We start from the raw sequence: 23,414 nt of genomic DNA, 5'->3' as shown, positions 1-23,414 counted from the left end.
CAGATATATTTGAACAGAGTGCTGTAAGAAATGCATCATTAAATTAACCCTTTTACAACTAGTATATAACAGGTAATAACACTAGGTGAACAAAGGATATTTCTTGGGGAAAAAAAAAGAAAGTATTGAAGATATTGACAGGAAAGTCACACAAGCTAATTATGAATGAGAACCAGTGTGCAACACGGCATTCGCTTTCATTTGGCTAAAACTTTTGTTGGCAGTAAACAGAAATACTGTCAAGATCTTGACAGGGCTAGAGGAAATGACCTTAAATTGTGCCAGGGGAGGTTCAGGCTGGATATTAGGAAAAATTCCTTTACTGAGAGAGTGGTGAAACACTGGAACAGGCTGCTCAGGGAAATGGTGGAGTTGCCATTCCTGGAGGTGTTCAAGGGGCACGTGGACAAGGCATTGTGGGACGTGGTTTAATGGACGTGGTGGTGCTGGTTGATGGTTGGACTTGATGATCTTACAGGTCTTTTCCAACCTTACTGATTCTGTGATTCTGTGATCTGGCACAGTTATGTAATTGACAGTCCTTCGGACCATACCAATGAGAATCTGTCTGTAATCTGTCAGCATTTCTTCAAACCACCGGATTAGCAATGTTGGCTCAAGCTCTCATTCTGATGATATTATTAAGGACAGTGTGTCTTTACTTTTCCTCCTTGATTTTCTTTTCCTTCTTCTTCACCTCAGCCTGCCTTTTTCCAGTGCTTCATAAACCTATGACAGTCTGATTTATAAATAGTATGGTCTGCTGTTCGTCCATATCTTGTTAGTCACTCAGTGCCCAAGGAGTATAATATTCTCCACCTTTTCAGAGCTATTTTCAAACACATACAGGCTCAACTTTTGTACTTCTAGTGTTGAACAACAACTTCAGTGTTGAAACCCCTTCTTTGCATCATCCAACTGTAAAATATGATGAAAGAAAACCATTTACAGCCTATTCTCATTAGCTATCTGCTTACTGGGCTTTCTATTGACCACTAACTAGAAACATTTCAATGCTTTTTAAAAGACTATAAAGCAATTCTAATGTCCTTCTGAATCGTATTTTCTACTTGTATAGAGATGGTGAATTCTTTTACTTTTTATGTTCTTGTTCTTTTTCAGGATCACCAAAGTAATACTTGTTTGAATATCTTAGGTTTTCTCTTCCATTTAAGTTATTTAAATTACACAGAAAGCTCATAAGATTTTTTACTGTCTACAAATTTAATAGGCTAATCTTGAATTATTGCATGGCTACACAAAAAACTTCAACACTGCACTAGTTTGTACCTTTAATGCAAAAAGATGTAACAAAGATGTCACAAAAGTTGCAAAAAATGTAACAAAGAAGTGTAGGAGAAGAAAACAGTACATAGAGAGCACTATATGATCCTTAATGTCAATCACAGAATCACAGATTCACAGAATCACTAAGGTTGGAAAAGACCTGTAAGATCATCAAGTCCAACCATCAACCAACACCACCATGGCCACTAAACCATGTCCCACAATGCCTCGTCCACACGTTCCTTGAACACCTCCAGTGAGGGTGACTCCACCACTTCCCTGGGCAGCTTATTCCAGTGTCTCACTACTCTCTCAGTAAAGAAATGTTTCCTAATATCCAGCCTAAACATTCCCCGGAACAACTTGAGGCCATTTCCTCTTGTCCTGTCGCTTGTCACTTGGGAGAAGAGACCAACACCCACCTCTCTGCAACCTCCTTTCAGGTAATTGTAGAGAGCGATAAGGTCTCCCCTCAGCCTCCTCTTCTCCAGGCTGAACAACTCCAGCTCCCTCAGCCACTCCTCATAAGACTTGTGCTCCAGATGCCCTCACCAGCTTTGTCGCCCTTCTCTGGACACACTCCAGCACCTCAATGTCCTTCTTGTAGTGAGGGGCCCAAAACTGAACACAGTATTTGAGGTGCGGCCTCAGCAGCGCCGAGTACAGGGGCACAATCACCTCTCTACTCCTGCTGGCCACACTATTTCTGATACAGGCCAGTAACTCCAAGAAGCCATCAACAAGATTTTGTTTCCATTGCTAATGCAATCTATTTTTAACTTCAGTTTAGAAGCCTTAAATTGATAGTTTAGTCTTAATGTTACATTTAAAGAGAAAAACACAATGATCCATTCTTCATTCCTAGGAGAATATCTAAGATTCTTTGGCTGACTGGTATAGTTAATGAGGTTAAAGATGTGTATATGCCAGGAAGAGGAAGCACTCAGCTCCATATACTTCAAAGAAAGTAATAAAAGCAAGGAGGAAAGAAGATAGGATTTCTAACACTTATTGAACCTTTGAATTTTACTGGAAGTTCTGACATTTGTTTAAACTTGTTCCCCATAATGAACTATTTATTACAGGCAGAAGACTGGAACTGAAAGGAATCTTTTTTGGGGATTTGGTGCAGTACAACTTCTATAGCATTATTTTACGTAATTATATATGCATGCACGCATACACATAGATGAAAGTAAAAGTAAAGCTATAGAAAATAATTACTGACTGTAGAACAGCAGAATAACATTTAAGGCAAGATCCTTAATGACCACTGGAAAGTACCTATATTTTCATGGACATCATTGCATTAGTAAAACCAATCAGAATTATCCAACTGGAAACAACTCCTTTTTACAAATTGGAGCAGTGAAAAATTTCCGTATAATTCTAACTACAGCTATGCTTGGCTGTTGGGTTGGAGGAGTTACTGAAATTTTTCTTACAGTAACAGGCTGATGATTATTTACTATTTCCTTAAGCCCTTATGGATGCAAATGTGAATGAAGTAGATCACATACTTGCTTTAAGCTTGTGATTGTTCTGATCTCCACTTACAGTCTTCTGTCTGAAGAAGAAGGTACGTTTTCCTTAGCAGCAATTGTATCTTGAAATGAGTAAAGTTTTCAGGACAAAACCAGTCCTCACGGGCCTGACTTGTCAATGAATTAAAAAAAACCCAAACCACAAAACCCTGAGAAAATGAGCACCTATGACAAATTTTGAAATACAATAAAATCTTAATAAAGCATTTAAGTTTAATCAAGAATTTTTATGATACATAATAGGAAAAAAAATTATTTATGGGAAATGTTCCACTAATGTTTTATTTAAAAGCTCATTACATTCAGTAGAAAGTTCACTATAGAATTCAGTAAGTCTTTTATCAGACTCTAAGAATCAGGAAAAAGTATCTGCTCCAGGATTCCATTCCCTCTTGAAAAAAATAACTTCTGGAAACTGTGATTCTTCAAGAGCACTCTAGACTCCAATGAACGAAAAAAAGGGTTTGCAGTGGAGAGACAAGAATTTTGTGAAAGCTTCCATAAATGCTATAATGGGTAGTTTCCTGAAGTATTTGTTCACTTGCTGTAAAAATAAGCTGAGAAACTTTTTATTTTTACAATGTGTCTTTCAATGATGGATTATGTGGAAAGGTGAGACTTTACTGTCCAAATAAGAAAACTGAAGAGTTTGTGATAATTAGTGACAAACAAACTTAATTCAAAGACTTGGAGCTGGACTCATAGAAAATGAAAACTAACAGTTATTTCTATGGTGATGTGAAAACAGAAAATGAGGAACTGAAATTAAGGACTTCTTTTCTCCCCCTCCCCCCCATATTTTTACAAGTGCAAGTATTAAAAAAACCCAGATGGCGATTTATCAGCTTATGTTACTCAAGCATACTTTATGTAGCTGGACAGTCATACAAATAGTTGTGAACACTGGAATTTTTAGAGTTTAGTGCCAATTAATGTTCATCCAATAATTTGTGGTTTCAGATTTTTCTTGCTGTGTCTCTGCTTGTACGATTTTTAAAATTCTTATATTTAAAATGTAATCATTAGTGATAATAAGAGGAAAAATCAGTAAATAGTTGAACATAATAATTTGTGACTAATTGTTCAAGTAAGTATTATTCAACAGTCAAGAACTATTTAGTGTATGGGATGCATATAAATACAGATAAAATTACAAACCGTTTCCAAAGATAGAACAGGATTTAAATTATCATAAATAGTAACATAACTCCATGGTTTGCCATCATTAGTATTTCAAAAATTCTTCCTAATCTGAAAACTTCATTCTGTTTCACAGGTATTTTTCCTACACTAAATAGCAAATATACTCCCAAACATATAGAAGTACTTTTTACTGTGACCAGTGTACTGACAGGTCTTTGATAGTGCTTTGGTATCTTCAGATGAAAGGTGGCAGTGCAGTAGAAAGTATTTCTATTATTTATTTATTTATTTATTAAAAAGTGAGGCTAAAGATGGGAGAAATTAGCCTTGTGAAGTTCTTCCAAGAATTTCTAACTTGTGCAAATCTGGAAAGCAAGTGCTACTGAATAATACAGTATGCACCATTCATGACTGTTGTGTAAAATGCCAAATTACGGTTTCCTTAGTTAATGCCTAGAGCATTCTTGTAGATACAAGCAAGCCCAATCATGGAGTTCTAATCCACATGACTAAAATTAAGAGATTGTATTTTTGTATTACATATAATCAGAGAGTTGTCCTTTGATTTTTTGATGTAGGTACATGTAGATAAGAGAGGAAACAGCATACATAAATAATGATTTTGATTTAAAATTATGCAGATATAGATTTAGCTATTCCTGCTATCTTTTGATTCATATGGAAATGTTTTTTATAAAGTAAAATGGAAAAGTTTATTGTAATGGTAGTCTAGAGAGTGAAATGATGCCTAAATTTCAGTTCTTATTAAATATCTCTCTTCGTTGCTTTGATAGACATAGACTTTAAGAGGAGAAAAGAACAAATGAAGTAAGAAATTTATCAAAGACGTCTATTTAGGAAACAAATTAAACGTTTTGTGGTTTGACTCATCCAAGTTTAATGTTTTTTAGAGCATCATTTATCAGGTCTCAGCTGGGCTGTCATGTCCCTTCTGCTTTTTATTCTTAACTGCACTGAATGTGCTGAAAAAATGGGGGTTGTAATTCTTTCAATTTCATCCTAAATTATTTTGAGTCCTTGTGGACACAGGTAAAACTGTTCACATCAGCATCTGTTATAATCACTTTGAAGTCAAACTTTGCTTCAGAATTCTTGTTCTGCTTGACCTATCAACTACCATTCAACCTATAGCTCTATAGAGCAGATCATATGTTCACGTCATTTACTTTTCTTGACTTAAGCTACTCCCGGTTTTCTTCCAAGACTATCTCATTTCTAACCCTGTGGGTATGTGGTAGGCTCCTTATCTTCCACTTAGTTTTGTGTAAGTATTTTACTGGCCTCTGTCCTTCAGGTCTTCTTTTATGTCCTGCTATTTATTTTAGCTACATAATCTCATCAGTAGCTATGAAACTATTGTCCTCTACTGTGCAGGCTACCCCATTCAATACCAATTTACTGTAAAAATTTATTGTTTAAGAGAAAATATATCTCATGGGATTTCAAGTGCTTTGCTGTTAAGCTGATGATAGACATGGCTAAAATAGTGTTCTCAAAATACCACATCTTCTGCTTTTCAAAGTACTTAAGTTCAGGACAGTTTTTTTCAGATCTTTCAACTGGGTCTACAAAAATACTCCGTTTCTAGATGTTGCCAAAAGTAGAAGAAGGCTGAAATAGACGAAATACAGTACAGTTCGAAATGCCACATAAAAGTAAGAAACAACAACAACAAACCCCCTCTAAAAATATAACTTTGAAGCTGTTTTATCAAAAAAACAGAATAACAATGCTTCTGATAAGGGAAAGACCGCCAGGAAGCCACTGAGACTGTTTCCAAAGAAATGCCAGGTCCAGCAGATATTCTAGAAAAAGGAGAGACATATAGCCAAGAAGACAATGTAGTCATGAAATGCCATTTAGTGACATTAAACTTTATTCAGGTGCATAACAGCATTGTGCTGCAGAAAACATTTACCATAGTATCCTCACTGTTGCTGTCAGGATCGTAGCAGCGTATTTTTTTATACACACACACAATGGAAAAGACAAACATGTATAATATGAAATTCACAATATTGACTCTAAATATTGCTAAATAAAAGAATTCTGCGTATCAAAACCTATTTACATTCATTAAAAACAACCACTGCAAATCTGGAAGTGATTAATTGTGCTATTAATGCAAGACTTCTTTCATGTAAGAAAGACTAGAAATATAAGATTTTACTAAGAAATAATATAAATGGAAGGACAATTTCATAAAAGCCCTAATTTTTGTTTAAGATCAAATAGAGAAATTTATCATATACCTACACAATTTCTGGAGGGTTATTTTACCAAATGTAATCGAGTGTTTAAGTCAAGGTTGAAAGCTGACAACAGATGTTCAGGTGGTTCTGAGTGTACCAGATTCACATGCAAGGCATGATATCAAAGTATGAAGTGTGATGAGGCCACAACTCACTCAACCTTGAAAACTGAATCAAGGTTCAAAAAAAATCACTTTAGTCAAAAAGGTTTTTCCCTCAGTGTTAACAGACCAGAAAAAAAGACTTACATTTGTCTGCCAGATGGAGAAATTGATAATGTTGTTTGGAGAAAACTTAGTTTAAGGAGATACATGCAGAAAAAATTGCCATCCTGCACATTTTACTACCATTTATTGTGAATTCATTAACAGATATTCTGGAGTTTATTCATATACTACATAAAGTGGAGCACTACTTAATTTATTGAAAAGCTGACTGATACATATTCTGGATTTGAGAAATTAGCATTAGCTTCAGAGTAGGGCATTATACTGCCAACAATCCTCATATACATCCTACCTGAGAAAAAATACTGGCATTGTAGAGCAGCAATATTTGGAGAGGAATAGCATCATGGAAATTAAATTTCTACTTAGTCTCCATTTTTCAGCTCACAGTCTGAGAAGCCATTGGTTACCAATGAGAGCATTAAGCAGAGGATTAACCATATTGCTATATAGCACTGAGAGATAATAGTATCAGAGAAGGTAATAGATCTTTTGTTTTAATGGATCTAGAAAGATAATGTGCTGTACTTGGATCAAAGGAAAACTTGGATTGTTTCTTGCAATAATCTGATTAACACTTATGTCTCAGCAAGCCAAGATGCCCTGGATACCTGCAGATAACAGTATGTTAATTCTTCTGCAGTGAAGAAGTACTGATAGGGTAGGGTAGGAAGGTTCTGCAGAGGGATCTGGACAGGCTGGATCAATGGGCCCAGGCCAGTTGTATGCAGATAAATATGGCCAAGTGCCAGGTCCTGTGCTTTGGCCACAACAACCCCATGCAATGCTCCAGGCTTGGGAAAGAGTGGCTGGAAAGCTGCCCTGCAGAAAAGGACCTGGGGGTGTTGATTGACAGGCAGCTGAATATGAGCCAGCAGTGTGCCCAGGTGGCCAAGAAGGCCAACGGCATCCTGAAGGTGACCAACAGAAATAGTGTGTCCAGCAGGAGTAGGGAGGTGATCGTGCCCCTGTACTCGGCGCTAGTGAGGCTGCACCTCGAATCCTGTGTTCAGATTTGGGCCCCTCACTACAAGAAGGACATTGAGGTGCTGAAGCGTGTCCAGAGAAGGGCAACGAAGCTGGTGAGGGGTCTGGAGCACAAGTCTTATGAGGAGTGGCTGAGGGAACTGGGGTTGTTTAGTTTGGAGAAGAGGAGGCTGAGGGGAGACCTCATCGCTCTCTACAATTACCTGAAAGGAGGTTGCAGAGAGGTGGATGTTGGCCTCTTCTCCCAAGTGACAAGTGATAGGAGAAGAGGAAATGGCCTCAAGTTGTTCCAGGGGAGGTTTAGACTGGATATTAGGAAAAATTTCTTTACTGAGAGAGTGGTGAAACACTGGAACAGGCTGCCCAGGGAGGTGGTGGAGTCATCCTCCCTGGAGGTGTTCAAGGAAGATGTGGATGAGACATTGTGGGACATGGTTTAGTGGCCATGGTAGTGTTGGTTGATGGTTGGACTTGTTGATTTGAAAGGTCTTTTCCAACCTTAATGATTTTGTGTTTCTGTGATTCTGTGATACTGTTGACCAGTCTGTAAATCATGCAGACACTACAAGTTTTGAAGAGACTTTTGGATTTTTAACCAGCAGAGGAGAAATGTGATGGACCCCACACAGAATGCTGCAAAACATGTTCAGAATTGTCAATATTCATACCATGTGCAGTGTTTTGGCTGCTATTGTTAAGTGTTTCCCTGATACAAATATGAATGTGAGACTGCATTTGCATTCTTATTCAGATTAGGAGTGCAATACTGAAGTGAGTCTTGAATTGTCTGAATTCTGAATTGTCTCCACTTATTTTCTCCGATTCTCACTGCAGAGGTGTCTTGGGGTGCATAAATGCATCCCTTTTGCATAAAGATGAGTTGGGAGATGTGCTCCCGAAAACTACCTAATGCAATACAGTCACCAACAGATGAATGGGCCATGACACCAGGCTGGAATATACTTGATATAATACCCTCCAAAAGATGTCTGGGATAAGCACTGGGTTCTCAGCACCAACTACTTTTGCTCTGCAGATCTCTTCTTACTAGGCCTCACTAACTGCTGATGTAGACATAGCCTGAAAAGCCGTTTTATGGAATCAGAGGTCTTAGTACAGGCTTCTACTCAAGAAAGAGTGGGGGGATCTCATAACTGGAGTTAAACTGTACACAGCTTAGAGGAGTAATTTATTATATTAGAATTTATTAGATTTGTAATTTATTAGATTATCCGCATGATAACTAAGTTCATGCTATTTCCCTACATAGGATAGGAACGTGAATGTGTTAGCAATGGTTGCAATATCATCAACTCCATTTGGAACAATTGTTTCTAGCTACTCATTTTCATGGATTAAATCTCTAGATGAAGTTCATCACAAATATCTAAGGTAGAATTTATTTTGAAATTCTTACAATGTGGTAGAAGTTATAAAGGAATTAGCCTGAATATTGGAAGGATAGATAAGCTTGGATCTTTCAGCTGATTTTTCAGAAATTGCCAAAATTAATGCGCCACTTATATTATTTAAAAAAAAAATGCAAAAGCCAAAAAAGTATGGAATTGACTTGTCATATCCTGCTATGACGATCTGTATATGACTATTTCCATATTCTACAGTTCACCTGCAGTGTAAACCTACTGTCATGAATAAAAGATAAATAAAATGGACAGATAATGGATGCCGTAGTGATAAGTGGATCTTTGATACTCAGAATAATCCTGGAACTTTTGAAGTTCAGTTGTTTCACAATTGCCAAAATAAGAAATGGATATATGTTAGTAAAAGAGTGCACAGAAGTATGTCAGCTGGATTTCTCTTCTAACTCTGAACGCTTACAATGCAGACATCAAATCTGATCTAGTCATTTGAGATTTCCATTATAATCAATGGAGAAAAGTATGCATTACTAGAATGCAGTTCATCTCATCCTAAAGCAGACGTCTGAAATCATTTAGCCTAATTCTAGAGGTACTGATTATGGTAAGATTGATCATGCCCAATAAGCACCTATTGATTGAAAAGGGAAGCTTAAGTGACCAGGCCAGATAAGAAGGTAGACTTTAAAAGTAAGGTGAATCTCATCCACAGTATTTTAGAAGTGCCTTGCAGTACATCTAATGCATCTTCATAGTTACAATTGCTACACTGGCAGTCATCTACAGATTGCTGTAGCTAACCAAGATCTGTGCTACATATAGCTCCAGAAAGCATTTTAACAATTTAGTGCCTAAGGTGGTACCAGTAGATTTTTTTTAAAATAATTTTTTTTGTCTTGGCTTATTCATAATGAAAGAAGGGATTTTATTCTTCATATATTTCATCCTACTCATTGCATTTCTGATGTTCGTCAATATATTCTTAGTTCCATAGCATGGTACGTATATCTGGCACTGAGAAAGTAGTGACTGATAAAATAAGTGACCTGAAAAGACCTTTATTATACAAAAGCAGAAATCAGATGAACAAGATGAACAAAGCAAAGTATTATTTCTTACTCTGGAAAGAATCTTTGAGAAGCTGGAGATCTTGAAGGATTTTTACATGAATCATGTTCAATCCAGTGCTACCTAAAGATGTCAAAAACCAGGATACAAACAATCACTGATTTGGCTTACAAGAATAACAATGCAATTTCATACTATTAGCTTATTTCTCTATGTTTTCACTTAGGAAATGACTCTTTCCCAGTCTTTCTTTGACCTCCAATATCATGTTTGCAAAAAATACGAGAGTCCTTGCATGTCAAAGCTTATTTTTAAGTTAACTTTTAAAAGGATATAAGGTTATTTCCACTGACCTATGTGTATTTCCCACTAGAATATTAATAAGCATTGTAGTAAATGTCATGTTATTAAAATAATTAATTGACATGAACTTGCAGAGACTCAAATATTTTTATTTCCAGAGAAAAAAAAATGGATTATATCTTCTGATTTTCCCTGCCTCTATTTAGTTTCAGAAATTAGTCAGCTACCGAGCATTTTAATTAGCATGTGAAAATTTTATGAGTCAGGATATTTATCTCAGCAACTTTAATGCCTTCAATCAGAATATCTATTAATTCACTGAATAATTAAAATCTGGAAGTCAAAAGATGTACCAAAATGTCTACCACATTGAACACAATTTCGCAAAGGAAAACTAACTCCACTTTGGGACAATCAGCTGAAACTATAAAATTTGCATCAGTAGTGGAGTTGCACTTGTAGTTTTGTGCAGATATATGTGCAAGGCTTCAATTCAATGTGTGTTTAGTTAAACAGGGGGAGAATATAATGTAGGTACACTTGCTCTTTAAGGTTCGCTCAATAAACCTCTATAAAAAAGCAATACTCAATTCCCTCATTTATGTATCAGATTTTGTATCACTTATGAACACCTTTACCATTATATTTGAAGGGAGAAAAGGCTGTTGAGTAAGATGAATTCCATTATCATCAGTTTCATCAGTTTGTGATACTTTTTTTTCTCTTAGAATGAACTCTTAAAATAGTTTCTACCTCTTGCTTAAGGAAAAGTTTGATATGTGGAGAAATGGATCTCTTGGAAATTAGCAATTGATCCAGCTGTATTTTGTACCTCTTATTAATCATATCTATGTTTAATAAATACTGATTACAGAACATTGTTGCTTCATGGACTTTTGGACGAAAACAGTATATGAGTGTGATGTACATGACAGCTTTGAAACATATTTGCATTTCTTTTGAAATTGAATTTTAGAAATATGGTTAAAGAAAGGAGGAACAGACAGACATTTTAACTCTAAATTTGGGCCAAACCCCAAGGGTCAATAGTAATTGAAGACAAAGAGTCAGTATGTCCTGGGATCTTCACATATCTCATTATTACTTTAGCAGACATTAATAACTGTCAGTTTAAATTTCATTATTTTATGTAATAAGAATGACTCTGCATTAAGAAGTCCTCAGATCATTCAGTCTTTGGGGCATGCTGAAGCCTTATCTTTCTTGGTTCAGAGTCTAGAAAATGTAATAAAGCCACCTTCTTATAAAGGCACAATTTATTCATGAACTATATTATGCCAGCGCCAATATAATAGCTGTCTTTGTAATGCTATGTTTCTTTCATTCATGAGGCTATTTCACATTTGAGGAATAGGATTTTTCAGTAATAGTCATTGCATTGTATATTTGTAGATCACACTGTCTATAGATTTCAGAACATATAACAACTAACATTCCTGTTAAGAGACTGTCACCTGAGGCACAAAAATCTCTATTCCAAAATATTTCAAAGGGATATGTATTTTTTAAAGCTGTAAAGCATTTACTTATTTTTTTAATAAGATTGCACTTAACAAAAACTGCCCAGTTCTAAAGTTAGTCTCAAACTGACCTACACCAACTAAGTCTACCTGTAATGAAGGCACTGGCCACATAACCATTTTCCTTAGTTAGAGGTTTGGACCTCAGGAATTTAAACTATGTGTAGACTGTGCTTATGGATCTGAGTTCAATATCATACCAAAGAGAACCTTTAATTAGCTAGTTGTTCTCCTTTTGGAAATATCAGGTAGGGCATTATCAAACCTCAGATTAAGTTACAAGTTTATTTCCCTGTTGTAATTTCACTTGCCAGATCTCTTCTGTTAAATCTGTTGAAATAGTGTAATTTGATTCTCCACGAAGTTAATGTATGACTTCTTGCAGGGACTTGTCACTTTTACTGAATAAATTAGTCCCTTTTGCGTAAGTTTATAGTTTTGCTGGAGTTTGCATTCCTCTGATTTTGCAGCTGCCATTTATGCTAATTGCATGCCATTTTGAAAAATGTAAATCCTTCTTTTTTCAAGGTGAGTTTTGTATCCTCTAGAGATAGTATTTTTACAAAAAAATCGATGGACTTAGGGGGTTAGGGCATGGAGGGAGGAGACATCCAAATAATTTCCAATAGTTGTAGTAAAGCCTTTTAGTCCCACATAACAAAATAGTTTTAAAGCATGGCAAAGGACTTTGCTTCTGATATTCTCTGTGCCCTTCTTTAGTTTATGCATCTGTTATCTTGTGCTCACATACAGGGAACAGCATTTTTAAATGGTTCCTATGAACTTGTTGGCATCTGCTGAAGATTTCCAAAACACTGGGGAGGAGAAAACCAAACAGTATTCCAAAACTGAATTTAGGATTTCTTAATTACTTTAAACTATTAATATTAATAATATATATGCATTTAAATTTTTTTAAAAAATAAAAATAACTATTTCTGGAGAGAGTGGTAACACAGTGGAATAGACTGCCCAGGGCAGTGGTGGAGTCACCCTCCCTGGAGGTATTCAAGGAGCGTGTGGATGTGACATTGTGGGATGTGGCTTGATGGGCATGGTGCTGTGTGGTGGGTGTTTTTTTGTATGGTGGTTTTCATGTGTGGGTAGGTGGTGGGTTTTTGTTTGTTTGTTTGGGGTTTTTTTGTTGTTTTGTTTTTTGGGTTTTTTTTGTAATGGTTGGACTTGATGATCTTACAGGTCTTTTCCAACCTTAGTGATTTTGTGATTCTGTGTGATTCTGTGATTCCAGTGTATAATATTAATATGCAGAATATATTTTTGGGTTTGCTTGTTTATTTGTTTTGCAGCTGGTCTAGACATGATTTAAGATCTCATATACTTTTCCATCTAGCAAACAAACTGACACTCGTAAGCCCACTATTTGTCTGAGAGATTGCTCTTTAATCAGGGCTTGGTTATTAAAAAACTGTAAGTTCAAGCATTACTTTCTGTTCAAGATTTAAAATGAATTTTCAAAAACATAAAATAGGGATACTTTTGACCATGGCTTTCTATTTGCCTTACATCTTATTTGTGGTTAGCCACAAAGCTTGTATTAAGCCATCCCCAAGACAGCATTAGGATGTAAGATGTAGACAATTTTTTGTACAAACAACTTACCTGACTTTGGTGTCATTCAGAGTACCCTTAGGAAACTAACAGCTAGTCAAAAGAGCAAGCAAGTGTATGGAAAGTGGTATCCAGAGCACTTAACTCAAATGCCTAAAGTTAAATGGTGTAAATATGTCGATTTCTGGTTTTCTTGACTGAGGTTCAGTTCTAATAAAGTCTGTATAGTAAGTGGAGGGCAACTGAGGTGTCTCTGCAAGCTGGAGGTAGAAATATGTTTCCTTTCTTTAGCTTGAGTTTGATACAGGGTTTGGGCTGACATTTGTCTTGGCTGTAGATTTCAATGGCTTGCTCCATTTCCATGTCATAAATAAAAACTAAAAGTTACCACTTATTTCTTGTAGGGATCTGAAAATTCTTTGCAATTGCTAAATAAACATTTTGCCATAGAGATTAGGGCTCTATTCTGCATAGGTGGCCAGCTTCCAACTCTTAAGTGAAATCGATGGAAGCTAAGAACTTTCACAACAACATTAACAGTTGCTTAATGCCAGGCACTGACTGAAATACTTTCAGCCCTCATTGTCTGTGATCTATGTCCTGAATAGTGTCAAGTCTAAAACAGCATTAAAAATCTTTAAATACTATTTTCCTTTTTTGAAAAATATATCCCTTTTTTAAAAAATCTTTTTATTGATTTGTTTTTCTTTTAATGTTTTTTTTTCTTCTTGATACAAAGCACTTGGAGACTTGTTGTAAAGGGTGCTATAAATAAAGAAGTTGTTAGAGAGCTGGTATAGACAGCTAAAATATAAAAGTTCTGTAAAGATCAGATGACTTTAACAGTCTCTTGTAATCTTCACATTGCAGTCTTGAAGCTCCCCTTAAATTTCTGCATAAGACTATTGTCTCCCAGACAGCTAAATTAATATCATTTCCCCTGCAGACGTCAGAGAAAGTGTCCTTTTTGGACCCTTTAAAAACCAGTACTTTTCTTGACCATTTAAGAAAGTAACCAGTGTTATACTTACAGCTGGCTATTTGTTGGTAAAGTCAAAGACAAATTCAGAAAATTCTGCATGAATATTAAATATCCATAGCTGATATTTTAGAGAGTTTAAAATGAGGTTTCTATGTGGACTCTGACAACAATAAACAAGTGAAAAAAATTTGTCTGGAACTCTAAGAGTTAATAAAAACTTCAGGACTACATTGGAGTTGCAGAGAAAGCCTAAGTTAAGAGGCAGTGCTGCAACAACACATGATCATTGAACACATTTTTTTATTCCTCTCCTATCACACTCTTCATAGAACCATAAAATTATTTTGGTTGGAAAAGAACTTTAAGATCATTGAGTCCAGCTGCAAACATAACACTGCCAAGTCCACCTCTAAACCATGTCCCTAAGTGCCACATCGACGGGTCTTTTAAATATCTCCAGGGGTCATGACTTAACCACTTCCCTGGGCAGCCTGTTCCAATGCTTGATAACCTTTTTGGTAAAGAAATTTCTCCTGATATCCAATCTAAATCTGCCCTGGCGCAACTTGAGGCCATTTCCTCTTGTCCTACGACTTCTTACTTGGGAAAGGAGACCGACACCCATCTTGTTACAAGCCCCTTTCAGGTAGTTGTAGAGAGCTATAAGGTCTCCCCTCAGCCTCCTTTTCTTGTTCTCTAGACCCTTCACCAACTTCGTTGCTCTTCCTTGGACATGCTCCAGCACCTCAATATCTTTCTTGTAGTGAGGGGCCCAAAGCTGAACACAGTATTTAAGGTGTGGACTTACCAGTGCTGAGTACAAAGGGATGATCACTTCCCTAATCCTGCTGGCCACACTGTTTCTGATACAAGCCAGGATGCTATTGGCCTTCTTGGCCACCTGGGCACTCTGCCAGCTCTTATTCAGCCAACTGTCAACCAACTTTTCCGCTGGGCAGCTTTCCAGCCACTCTTCCCCAAACCTGTAATGTTGCATGGGGTTGTTGTGTCCCAAGTGCAGGACTCGACGCTTGGCCTTGTTGAACCTCATACAATTGGCCTCAGCCCATCGATCCAGCCTGTCTGGATCCCTCTGTAGAGCCTTTCTACCCTCAAGCAGATCAACACTCCTGCCCAACTTGGTGTCGTCTGCAAACTTACTGAGGGTGCACCCGATCCTCTCATCCATATCATTGATAAACATTAAACAGAACTGGCCCCAATGCTGAGCCCTGGGGAACACCACTTGTGACTACCACCAACTGCAATTAACTCCATTCACCACAAACCTTTGGGGCCAGCCATCCAGCCAGTTTTTTACCCAGTGAAGAGTACAACTGTTCAAGACATGAGCAGCCAGGTTCTCCAGGAGAATGCTGTGCGAAACAGTGTCAAAGGCTTTACTAAGTCCAGATAAACAACATCCACAGCCTTTCCCTCATCCACTAAGCGGGTTACCTTGTCATAGGAGGAAATCTGGTCAGTCAAGCAGGACCTGCCTTTCATGAACCCGTGCTGGCTGGACCCGATCCCTTGGTTGTCCTGTACGTGCTGTGTGATGGCACTCAAGATGATCTGCTCCATAACCTTCCCCGGCACCAAGGGCAGAATGAGAGGCCTACAGTTCACTGGATCCTCCTTCCGGCCCTCCTTGTAGGTGGGGGTCATATTTGCTAACCACTACTCAGCGGGGATCTCCCTGGTTAGCCAGGACTGCTGATAAATGATGGAGAGTGACTTGGTGATCACTTCCACTAGCTACCTCTGTATCCCTGGGTGGATCCCATCTGGCCTGATAGACTTGTTTATGTCTAAGTGGTGTAGCAGGTTGCTAACCATTACCCCTTCAATTATGGGGGTTACATTCTCCTCCCCATCCCCGTTTTACAGCTCAGGGGCTGGGTACCCAGAGAACAACTGGTCTTACCATTAAAGGCTGAGGCAAAGAAGGCATTAAGTATCTCAGCCGCCTTCTCATTCTTTGCCACTATGTTTCCCCCTGCATCCAATAAACACAGGACTTGTCCTGTCTTGACACAGGACCCCCATTTTGAATTACCAACTGGGGGACAGCCTACCTAGATTAATTACACAGGAAAGCTTCTGATAATGCAAAGCTGAAAAATCCTTATTCTAGCTAAATGTAAATGTATATGTTAATACTAGATATATATTATTTCTTGCTTGATTGACTGGATTTCTATAATTCAAGCTGTGTGAGAGCCAGACAAAGCCTAGGTGGTAAAAATTGTGATGTCTTCTAACTCATCTTCTTCATAGCCATTAAAGAGTCTGTTTATTGAAACTTCAATAGTATAAATTATTTTACAGGTTGTAAGACAGTTTCTAGCATCTTGTACTTCAAGTCAGATGAAAGACTGCCAGTAACAGAAATTTCTCTGCTACAGCTGATTTATTTTCCCTCTGTTTCCAGCTTGTGATGAAGTTCTGTATTCAGAAGTTTTATGCCTGCAGTAGTTATGAAGCTTTCACTATAAAAAGCAGTAGTGAAAAAAACAAGTTAATAAAGTCTATATTCTCTTTAAAGAAAAATAGTTTCCTATGCTGACTGACATTTCAGCAATGAAAGTCTTTTTCAAGAAGGTGATCCTTCTGTAATTGGGTGAGGTTTTTTCCTTCATTTTAAGAAGGGGATCATGAAAGCAAACTCCTCAGATTAATCACTCTTTAAATTTTCTCCTCAGCTGGTAATAACCTATGTTGTCTTCTTATCCTTTGAAAAGTTCTTTACAGTTTTAGATTAGGCAAGACGTTATTTCTGAAGTCATACCTCACAATTATGACAATAACCTTAATGAAAGTTCCTTTTCCGTACCACACACCCATGATAAGAATGGTATTGGAGGGTAGGATTTTCTTAATAATTACAAACGTTTGATTTTTGTGGAAAAAAATGTAATGGGTGAGTAAAGCTGTACTTTAGAATCACTCATTTTTCCACTGAGGTAATAATTACTGGTAGAACGACAGGATGTCACACCATTAATTAGGACTGTGAGTTATTCTCCAAGTATGTTTTTCACTTGTAAGGAGGCAGATTTTGTTAAATCTCCAGACTACTGTTGCTTGAATAGTCATAGTGATCAGGAGACTAGTGGGATGAAGTGCTACTCAGTTGAAACTGCAAATAGAACTGAGAGCAGATACACAGCCTCTGCTTAACGTTTTGGGGAAATTTGTTAGAAGCTTTACAGATTATTTTTTACTTCCTTTGACTGGATCTGATCTTCACTATTAATAAGGATTCTTGGTATTCATTACAATTTAATGAGAAATAAATTCTGTCTTTGTAAACCATCATTCTTTTGTCAACAGTGATATAAAATGGAATTTCTTTTACAGATTTAGAAAATATATGTGTATTTATAAATCTGTAAAGAAGTGGAAAGCCCCTTACTCTGTATACCACCATAGTTCTTACTCATCTGACAATGCCTTCATGATCTTATCCTTTGTTCAGTCATTTCTGAAGTCCTGTAAATTACCTACCCATATTAAAATAGGTTTCCACAAATGACTTTCTGTTTCATGAAAATTGCTGCAACAGTGTAGTAAACTGTAAGTTTGAGACGATACTTTGACAAGTACTCCTTGATAATTCCATTTATCAAAGTTTCTTGTCATCTTAAAGACCATTATGTATTACAGGGTATGCTGTTTTCCCATCATAATGAGAGGTGCCAGTAGGCTGAGGGACATGCTTTATTATGAAGAAAAGAGACAGGAGCACCATTACTAAGATACATAACTGTATGACAGTGATTTTGTTCTTTATTATAAACTCACAATTTAAAACTACAGTAGATTCTTAAAGTAGCTTATAAAAATCTGCTCAAACAGAGTAGCACAGACATGCTTGCACTGCGGAAAAAAATAAACCTTAAGTACATCTTGCATCTCTGTACTTGTATGAAGTGGTATGAAAAGATGAAATGAAGACTGCTTGTGTTTATATTTTGGCATATATCAAATTATACATCCTGCTTTTATACTCTTCAGTCTTCCAAATCATCAGACTAAGAAATTCAGATGTCTTATTCAGAATGATTACTTACTTGATAGAAGAGTCTATTAGATGATTGTTGTTCAAGGAAAAAGACTATTAAATAGCCTGTGCTAATCCATGCTCCTACAGATGGGGAGCAGTCTTTCTATCTGCCATCTGGTCACATGGTGGTGATCAATCTTACATGATGTCAGAAATATGGAGGAATAAGGACAGATAATAATAACAAAAAAGCTCGAGAAATAAGAATATCTGCACAGAAGAGTCAGGATGGGTCTCTGACTGTGACCACCAGCAATACAGGATATAACATCACAAAATAATGACTAGAAACATGCTATGTGCTGGTCCCAATACACCTCTGAAGATTTTTTTTTTTTCTTTTTCCGTTCCCATTGTAAATCAGGTATTAGTGAGCACCAGGGTAACAGATTAAGAATTTGTCCCAAGACATCAGACTGGCAGACAGTCTCTAGTCATATTCCCCAGGGCTCAATTTTAGGGCCAGATGTCTTCAATGTTTTTATAAATGACCTGTACACAAGAGTTGAGTGCACACTAAGTTTGCTGACTTCCATGAAATTCCTTACAATGATACCAAGAAAGAAAATTCTTGTTTCCTCTGGATGTTCATCTAGATTCAGTAATACTCATGACACACCTGAGATCTCAGTGGGACATTCAAAAATGTCCTACTGTTACACTGCCACCTAAACAAAGAATATAACCGCCTCAATTATGAAGCAGAGGAGACCATCATCTTTGAAGAGCTGAATCCATTACAAAATATAGTCATACAAAAGCAATTGGTCATTCTCTCCTGAATAAATTGCAGACAACATCAGGATATATAGTAGAAGCTCAGTGTTTATTACTAAAAAAATCCATGACTCTTAGGTGTTAAAGTGTGGTTACATGCCTTAGGTGATCTTTCCTGTTTGTTATTTTAAGATTTTTGTTTAGTTTAATTTTTTTAATTACATCACTGTGGCAATTAGAATCCCTGTCTGTGCTGAAGGACTTTTACCCTGTATGTCAGGATTCAGACATGATGTAAGACACATGATCTCATCTTTTCTGTTTTGAAAATATAATTCTCTTTGTTAAATTAAGTCTTACAATGCACATAAGTCATGTGATTGTCCTCTGAAATCATGTTCAAAAAACTTGTGAGACTGTGGAATCTATTTAGAAATTTAGGGGAAAAAATAAAATTTTGGATGATGCCTAAGCTAACACATTTTAGTTCCCTCTCACAGTAGGTTAAATACATTGTCATAATAATCATAATCACAATCATAACTGGTTCAGATAAAAAACCCCACTCTAAGCTGTAACAATGTCTGTCCAAGTCCTCAATGCTAATTTATATTTAAGCATAATTCCATAGCTCAACAGGAGCAGATGCTACTCCAAACTTGGTAAAGAAGAGTGGAAAGGGCATGAGAACCACGACTGTACTGTGTGATGGGAAGTAAGAGCCATATTGCACCCAGTTTTGTGAAAAATAAGTACACATTCGCTTGGTGTAATTTGCTGCTCTCCTGACAAATCCATAGCTGGTTAGCAGTCCGGACTCTGTTACCAACCAATTCTTCAAGCCTGTCATTGGAGTTAAACTATCAGCTATGTTTGCAGTAGCAGAGTGATCTGTCGATAAAGATGTACATTATATTCCAATTTGCAGAGCAACTGATACTAGTAAGTGACAGCTTTTCTGCAGTCCTTGGCAGAACCTGGGTAAAAGCAAGGAATCACTGTTTCAGAAGCAAAACCAACACTACTAGAAATAATTATCTCTTGCTCCTTTTTTTTTCCCTCTTGTTCACAGTTTCCTTCATTTGACTTGATCATCTTTAAGAAATAGTGTTTTTTTCTGTGCACTAAGTTAAAATCAATGCCTTCAATTTTGTAGTTAGGTCAGATGGAAGCATGGTGTCTAGTGAATAACACTAACAGGTGCTTTTGTTCACCAATTAGAGGCAGACAGAAAACCAAAATTTGGTATTTCTTCAAAAAGATAGCATTTGATATGGAAACTAGCAATTCTAACTTTGAGTGGAAAGATCTGGCAGACAGTGAAGTACTGTAAGTCAGATTCCAAGTATTTTAGACTTTCCCCATGGTAATATTAAAGGACCAAGTGAATTTTCTGTCCAAACTTGGTTCTTGCAGAATTCTTTTATATTTCCCTATTGACATTCACTGTCCTTGACCTGTCTTACTCCTTTTATCAGCAATGACTGGCTTCCTGAGCCAGACTGATCTATCGAACTTTATTGTTCTCCTAATTATTTTCCTTCACTTTAAAATTCTATAAAGTACTACAAATTACTTTTTATGATATTCTGCAAAGTAGATTTGATATTGGTAAAAGGTGCTGAACCTATAGAAGAGTTACAGCACGAGCAGCAATAGTAGCACATCAGATATCCACCACTGCCCTTCTTGTCTATTTAAATTCTGACCCACAGGTAAAGACCACCATGAAAAGAATAATTCAGACCAACTGATTCTTTAGTTCAAGGGAGTTCTTTCTGAGCCATCACTAATATAACATCTATTTGTGTGTGTGTTCATATACATACTATATATGTGTGTGTGTGTCTGTGTGTGCATGTGTGTATGAACTTTAAATGGATACTTTTCAACATGAACTTTAAATGGCTACTTTTAAATACGACCTGTCTGTGAGACTAAGTCATAGAAGATCATTTATCAAATATAGTCTCCTGTCTTCAAAGCAGTGAAAATGAACCTGTGCTTTCAGTCAACATAAATCTCTGAATGGCCACAGCCTTATGAACTTTCTTTGAATAAGCTTGTTTTTTAAGAAGAATGTCAATCTGGCTTTGTATTTGGATTTATTTAAGCTACATGAGAAACTATATTCATTTGACACAAAGTGTTATGCAGTAAACAAAACCAATTATTTTACGTAGATAATTAAGATTCTGTTATGCATAGTTTTATCTATATATATATGCTGTATACGCTTATTTTAATTTTCAGATTCTCCTGTTCACCAGTTTTGCAGCAGACAGTGCAAAAGCCTTATGGGTTTTATTTCTAATGGTCATGCATAACTAGGAAAAGAGAATGGAACAAGTAAGGGATATCATTCAGAGAAATTATTTTTTATGCCAACTTCAAGAGGAAACTTTCAGCCTTGTCTAATTTATGTAGCCATAAAGGAATGCTAGATTTTTCTTTGTTTTTTATGTGTGCAAAAATGCATCTGTTTTTCTTTGTAAATCAGAGAGTGTATTCTGCTTTTCTGGCTAAAAAAAAGTATTTTTCATGTTTAATAGGAGTATATTTTAGAAGTATATAGCTGTAAAAGTGTGTGATGCAGCTATATTTGGGCACCTTTTAAATTTTTTTAAAAACTAATGTAAATAAGCACATTCATATACACATATATTTATATAGTTAAGATTTCAGAAAATACCATTTAAAACCTGTAAAAATAAACAGAACAGAAAAGCCAAGAAATGAAACATAACAGGGCACTAAACACTAAATGTGACCATTCTAAGTGCTATTGACAGCTGAAGAGCTTAGTGTGTTTTTAAGTGTCCCCCAGTTCTTGGTCACTTCTATTTTTAACTGCCTACCTAGTGACAGTAAAAACCTAAGGTGCACTCGCTATATTTACTTTAATTGACTACTAAGCTGTATTAAGAGTTTTATCCTTATTCTAGATGTGTTGTGCAGAATTTCTGACCATTTTATTTATCACTGTCCACTAATGACTATTTTGCTCTGGCCACTTGACCTCCTTGCAGATAGATATTTGTTTCTCCTCATGTAATAGAAAGGTAGAAATATTAGCTCAGGATTGAAGGAATTAATGGTGCTCAGGGAGTTTTTTGTGACTGTATGTGGTGATAGGCAGGTAATGCACTGAGCACACCTGTACCAGAGGGAAAGGAAAACCATCACATTGCTGGGATAGTCAAATGAAAAGAAGCATTGGGCCTAAGTTAGCAAGTAGATGGTCTCAGGAAAGGAATATGGTGGACTAGTGTCCTGAAGGACTAGTGTCCTGAAAGAAGAGAGAATCAGATGAGTTCAAGTCACTAAAAGCTCATGTTCAGGTAAGTAGCAGCTAAGTTCAGTTTGTACATTTTATTCAGATGTTGCTCAAAGAGTTTAGGGAATCATTTGCAGTATGCTAAAAAAAATACAATGGAAGAGGCTGTTAAGTAGGAGGTATGTTCTAGCTTATGGACAGAGCTACAGAAAAGACTGTCCAGTGTGTCGGCTAGGATAATAGCTGACAGAGGGAGCTGCAGATGCTGTGGTGTTGTGAATGTCTGTCTAGCACAGGCTGCTGACTAAATAATATCTGCTCTCCTTTGTCAGTCCATGCTGTAGGATAAAGGGGTTTTCATTTAAATCTGGGTGTCTTGAAAATGCTGAGAGGTGTATCACTAAACTTGAGAGGAAGATAAGCTATGGAATTTACAGACAAAGTTAAGCTGCAGAGAGTTAGTGCTGTGCATATGCCTCTGTAAATTCCACATAGCACTACTGGGGTCTTGAGGTAGCAAAATACTTAAGGAATGCTGTCCCTGTCTCTCTTTTCATGGGAGAAGAGAAGAGCTCAAGATTCTCTCTCCTTGCCTTGTCCTTGTGCTCTTGTTATGGGCATGTTATAGATATTGAATGGTTGCAGCTTTAACAAAATGTTTGTCTGTGATGGAAGTTCTTATAGCAGCTCTGCACAAGGAAGGATGCAGGCTTGGAGGTAAAACTTTAAGAAGGGAGTGCAACTGGGTCACCCTGAGTATTTATCTCCTAAAAGTTTCTCCTCTTAATCAAAACAATGCAAGTGCAAGGTATACATTCAGATCTAATAGACAGTCTTTTTGCTTGTTTTAGTGAGATCTTGAGCCTTCTGCAAAGTACTGCAGCTTGATCTAATGCTTATTTTTCTGGTACAGGAGACTAAAATGTGACTACTTTAAAATAAAAGCATTTGTTTGATGATACCCTACTGCTGTTGTGATGTGACAGTGTAAGACAAAGTCTGAGTCCCATTTACAATTGGAGGACTTCTTTAAGAAATACTTCAG

Source organism: Gavia stellata, chromosome Z (assembly GCF_030936135.1).
Source record: "Gavia stellata isolate bGavSte3 chromosome Z, bGavSte3.hap2, whole genome shotgun sequence".
Lineage (NCBI taxonomy): Eukaryota > Metazoa > Chordata > Aves > Gaviiformes > Gaviidae > Gavia > Gavia stellata.
The sequence above is the reverse complement of the archived record's forward strand: the minus strand, read 5'-3'. Positions refer to the sequence as shown.